Here is a 5,944-nt window from a genome sequence, read left to right as displayed (position 1 = left end):
CACTAGCGACACTAGCCTATGACGAATAAGAATTAGTCAGTAAGCAGTGAATTAGATAGGTCGGAACCAGTTTATTGCTCATTGGGTATACAGTGTGAGATCTTTCTCACACAAATGTATGAGTTTATATATAATGTACATAATGTGTATTATATTGTAGTATGAATACGAGTAAAAACAGGTACAATAAGTAGGTATTGCCAAGCTGCACAACATACTCCTGTGATGTGGACCTGCCTGCGTGGCCCTGGCCGCCCTTTCATGTGGAACTCCTGTAATAGAAAAGGTTGATTAAAAATATAGTGAACTTCTGAAGTTATTATACAGCATATATTCAGCACTGCATATCGCATCTGCAAACTGTAACAATGTACAGCAATGGCAAAACAGTAATTAAATTTGACTTTGGTTGCATAATACTGCTTTGGTGTATGCTGCTGTCTCAGAGATATACCGGGTATTTTTAGCCTTACAGAATTTTTATAAAAAAGCTATGAGAGCAGCATGGATGTTGTTTTTAGCAGTTCAGTTCTATGGCGAGACGGACATCCTCTCGAAGAAAGTGTGCAGCACCAAAATGACTAATTACCAAAAATTCATTAATTAACTTTTTAACTAGCGGATTTCGGGCAAAAACAAGATGGCAAGTTGAGAGACTATCCTAGTTGCAAGCCATTTCACGTTTAACAAGTCCTGAAACACGCACGTGGGTTTCTCTGAATTTTGATATGCAAATGATCCGAAACCAAAAAAGAACTTGTAGAGGAGGTGGTCTTCCTCTACATGAGTCCTGACCGGCGATGATGGAATGTCCCAGCGGGCAGATGGTCGTGGCCTCACGCTAGGACGGTGCCGGTAGAACTGCCGTGCCAGAGCCGTAGCGCGTGGCAGCAGAGGCACGTCTTCGTCATCACACACGGGCCGCCACATCACTCCCCCCCTCAGACGCGGAGCGGTGTAGAGCTAGCGGTTGGGGTCCGCGTTGATACATGAAGTGGAGGAAGACAGGCGACACGTAGTACAGGGACGACTTGTTCAGAAATCGCAGTAGCAGCAGAATGGTTGGTGCGGGCAAGCGCTGACCGGGCGGGTTCCAGGGGCGGCGTGAGGGCAGGTATGCCGAAGTAATTCAGAGAGGGGCGACAGAACCGCGACCGGTTCGTGAGCGCTGGGCTCGTAGTGTTGTCGCCAAGGAGACTACGGGGAGGACCATCGTGAAGCACGGGGAGACCGGGAGTAAAACTCACTGTGGCCTCCGTGCGTGTCCCCGGTGGAACGTTGGTCCCGGAGCCTCTTGACCGCATCTGGACGAGCTGCCAGTGTCTTGTATGGAAGCCTGGTGGGAAAGCGAGGCGGGCAGGGTTCTTGGACCGCAAGCGTAGCAGATGCGTGTGGGGCGGTCGACAGCGGCGTACCGCGACCGGTACAGGAGCGTGATGCTCGGGAAGGTGCCGCTGGTGGTAGCCCGAGGAGTGCCATCGTGAAGCGTGTGGCGACGTGACGCAGAGTGCGAGACCATGGCGACGTGATCTGGGTAGATGGGTAAGGTGGGTAGGACCATGGTGTGGCGCGGTCGGGCGTTGCGATGAGTGGAGCCGCGGTGAATTGACGTCGTCGCCTAGCGGTTCCTCGGTAGAACGTTGCACCGTACCTTCGGAGGTGGGCTTGCAGTAATTTGGGATGGTGCTTGGCCGAATTACGCCGAACATGGTGTTCATAGTTCGGGTCACCAAATGTAGAGGAGGTGGTCTTCCTCTACATGAGTCCTGACCGGCGATGATGGAATGTCCCAGCGGGCAGATGGTCGTGGCCTCACGCTAGGACGGTGCCGGTAGAACTGCCGTGCCAGAGCCGTAGCGCGTGGCAGCAGAGGCACGTCTTCGTCATCACACACGGGCCGCCACAAACTTCACTCGAACAACGCCACTCAGTGAGCACACTCCGGCACGGAAAAGTCTAATCAAGGAACGGCCGGAGGGCTTTTTTGCGACTGACCGGTGAGAGGGAGGGACGGCGTCTGCAGGTCGCGGAGGCTGTGATCAGGTTGTGGAAAGTTGTTTCTGTTAGAATCGGACGTGTTCATACAGCCAGGAGCGTAACACGTGGTCGCGTCAAAACTATTATCAGTGAGTGTGAAAGGAAGTGCCTCAGGACGAGAGCCGCCGATATTTCCAAGAGAGACTGTTGCTCTTCTGGGCAGTGAGTAGCCGTACTCACCGGGGCCTCTATAATTAGTATATTCCGGTGCGAACGCCAAGCGGATAACCTCAGAGACAATTGCCTGCGCTGCGCTCACATTCATGTGCCTGGCTTATGGTATCATGGTGTTACTATCACTGGGGAATTCTTAGCTCCAGAGGGAGTGCAAATCTTTAAAACTCATTTCTTTAATGCGCAAGCTGTTTTCGGAAGAAACTTGGCCAAATAGACTGTGAAGTGGTGCCGAACATTACCGTATCGGTCTCATACACACCTTTCCGGATGCAATAGGCCTTCTCAACATTTACATTCAGTGCAGACGAATATTAAAAAGACAATTAAGCCCTGCAGGGAATAAGAAAATATGGAATGGACGTACTTGCAACAAGTGCTCACTACATGCCTGAATGCAGAGGAGCAGTTGAGAAAATTGTCAAGTGATTTAGTGTGGTTTTCCCGAGGCACTTCTACTCCTTTGATTAAACAGTAGAGCTATTTGAGTAGCACAATTTGCAGTGGGAATTGAATTCAAATATTTTGAGCAGAGTTACAATATGATTTGAATAACTTCAGTAGAGTACTAACAGAATTTGTATAATCACAATGGTCGAATTCAAATAATTTTGAATATTTTATTACATGACGTGCTGTTCCCCATGGGCTGTTTTAGTCTGTCCAACATGTGAGCAGGACCCGTAGGATTCGGAATGTGAGAACGCAGATTGTATGTTGCTGTTGAAAGGATCGTGTGCATTCCTCTGGCATATCTTTCACAAGCGATGCTTCAGCGTTCCAAATCGCACCTGCAGTCTTCCAACACTGCGAGATGTGTAAAGTAGGCTTCACCAAATTCAGACCTGTTGTGCGACAAAGTCGACACGCAGGATTGTGGCAAAGGAAAGTGGCATGACCTCGTTTCAGTAATATTAAAATATTTGAATGTTGCAAACAGGGCGAAAGTACTGCAAGTGTCATTTGCAGGCTGTGTGCGAGTTTACTATTATCACTTTTAGTTTTACTATTACAGTATTACTATTAGATCATTATTTATTATATAACATCAACACCAAGGCCTCGTGCTGTTCTTGGGCACATAAATAAATATTATTATTATTATTATTATATTATTATTATTATTATTTAACAACTGATTACACTGACATACTTTTTCTTAGGCTGGTTTCTTCTCATCCCACTTCGTTTACTGAGCCCACTTGGCACTATGTCTTTCCCCGCATGTTGCACCCTAGGAAATGTTGTTGTATTCACATCATGCTGAAAGATCTATCCTTTGAAAATTTTACGGTTCGTAGTGTTTGATGCTACATCTGTCACACAGTGATCAGCTTGAAGCAGCTCAACGAATCACGCTCATCGTAGTACATCTTCAATATGGCTATTAGGGAATGTTTTGTGTTCATTCCCGTATACCAAATCATCGCTGTTTTGTAGACAAAGAAAAAATACTTGCATACACTTCTCGTGAAGTGAAGGATCCCCTTCAGCGAAGAATATAGTAATCATGGATTTTTTTTCTCGAGCGTGGAGGAGCCACCCCTTTACCTTACATTGGAGAACTGTGTATGAGCGCGCAGAGCAGCTGAAAATATTACAATAAGGTCATATATAAACAGCAGAGGACTTTTTCGCGTTATATTTTAAACAGTAAATATCGGGTTATATTTGGCTCCGAAAATTCATGTCCAATCATGTTGAATTGCACCTGACGGTATTTGGGATATATCGGATTAAATCCGTGCAAACATTGTCTCTTTTTTGCACGATCACTTGTTCGTCCTTTTTGTTTGTTTCTCTTTGCTTTTGGGAATAGCAAACCTTCATCATGACTAACCTTTTCGTTCCTTTTTTCTATCATCATTAAACATATCCCCACACCTTTTCTTACCTGGCGCCGTAGAGTCCGTGTTAGTAAGCATTGTGTGCGTCATCGCTCGAACAGAATAGCCCGCCACTGCCCGTTGTCACCGAAGTACATCCCTAGGCCCAGTGCTCCTAGTGAACTGCGTCGCGACAGCTGGCCGTTCTCGTGAGAACCTGAAGCTTGGAAAATTACTTTCTAGCTTTTTCTTCTTTCGTTGAAGAACGCACATGGGTTTGCGCAGCTCCGGTGTGCGTTTGGCGCGAGCGGGGGCGATGCGTCTTGGGATGAAGCACCATTGCGGGGCAATGCCGGATGAGTGGGGGAGTGGTCAAGATCAAAAACAAAAAGTGTTTCGATGAAACTTTGTAAAATGAATGTACAAGGGGCGTACTATCAAATGCAGCTTGCCTGATGTTTTTGTCAGGACCACCTCGGTGTGCAATTGACAGCTGAATATGCGGTACAATGCAATATTTGAGAAATCCATGATTTTTTTCTGCGTACTCTTCCAAGTCTGTGCGCCTCAAAATATTTTTAACACGTTCTATGCCTCCTACACAACAGCGCTAGATAGTTTACATAGTTATCAAGAAATGCAGAGTTCCATAAGGAAGTCAAAATGTTCCCGAAATTTTGCAGTTTTCATTTTTTTTTTCAAAATTTCATTTTAGTTTTCCTCTCACTATCAAAATTGCTTGGTCCCTGGCCACATCCAGCCCACCAACGCTCTGTCCTCAAAGCTCTTTTGACCTTTTTGGATACCATCGGACTTGGATCATTATTGTGAATGGGCTCATTATTTCATTTCCCACATCACCACTAGCATTGGGGTAGCGTGTCGCCCCTGGCGATGAATCTCCCCATTCATGATCTCAAGATAAAGTTGTTTCCCAAGCCATTCTCCCGGAACAACAACCTCGAAAGCCGGGCTTCCCTCCTTTATGTAGCACACTGTCACACCCCCAAAAACGCGCACGAGCCGCCGCCGCCGCCTGGGGGGTCGGCGCCTCAACTGATAAGGTAGCTCGCCACAGGTTGTACACCAAAAAATATCGCTGAAACTCTGCTCGAAGTCCCCTCTGTGTTTCTTCCCAAGCACAGCATCACAGTGGACGAACATCAACGTAAAATGAACCCGGTAACTGTGGTAGAAATATTACGTTACACATCACCTGTACAGGCGTACCCTTTGCTCAGCACCTGTCTCACATTCATACATCATCATTCGTGCTGGAATAAAAATGTCATCGAGTACTAGACGAACAAATTCGAAACTACAAGACAACGCTGAATAACAACAAGGGGAACGCGCCATTTAATAGTGGCAGTCTTTGCGTACCTTAAAAAAGTAAAAAAAAAGAACAGCTCCCATGGCATAGTGGTTAATATGACCGCTTTCCACGCCGAGATTGGGAGGTGAAGCGGGTTCGACAATCAGCAAGCGGGTTCGGCAATCTGGATTGCCAATATTGGCCCAATATGGCAACTGCAACACGGCCGCCAGTATTGGGGACCCAATATTGGCAAGCCAATATTGCCGTTATGGGTTCAATATTGGCAGGTCAGTTTTGTCGCGATCTCGTATGTACCTTCATTGGATCTTTCAGATTACTGTAACATCTCAACAAAAATCACAAAGGTAATTTACGATTTCTGAATGTTTTTCTGCAACACTTGAGTTTCTAAGAATTGTGTTTCTCTTACCCCTTGTGGTCACTACATTGAAGCATTCTGGCAACATGTTTGCCATATGCCCAACACAAGAACCTTAGTTTTCATACGGGGCCCTTGCCCGAGTTCTGACTAACTTCTCCTTCGCTTCTTCTTCTTCCTCCTCTTCCGACCCCTCGGCACCCTACAATG

General features: G+C 46.4%; 1 long non-coding RNA gene across 1 annotated transcript; it reads right to left on the bottom strand.

Annotated features, from left to right (window-relative positions):
* Nucleotides 1-51: 51 nt before the first annotated feature.
* On the bottom strand, nucleotides 52-4,264 carry LOC135384099 (uncharacterized). The gene is made up of 3 exons (XR_010420253.1): nucleotides 4,106-4,264; nucleotides 3,675-3,799; nucleotides 52-272 (listed from the first exon to the last, which is right to left on the bottom strand). It is a non-coding gene; the product is annotated as an uncharacterized LOC135384099 (long non-coding RNA).
* Nucleotides 4,265-5,944: the final 1,680 nt, after the last annotated feature.

The sequence above is a fragment of the Ornithodoros turicata genome, chromosome 2, assembly GCF_037126465.1.
Source record: "Ornithodoros turicata isolate Travis chromosome 2, ASM3712646v1, whole genome shotgun sequence".
NCBI classification, from domain to species: Eukaryota; Metazoa; Arthropoda; class Arachnida; order Ixodida; family Argasidae; genus Ornithodoros; species Ornithodoros turicata.
This window is presented reverse-complemented; position numbering and strand designations above follow the sequence as displayed.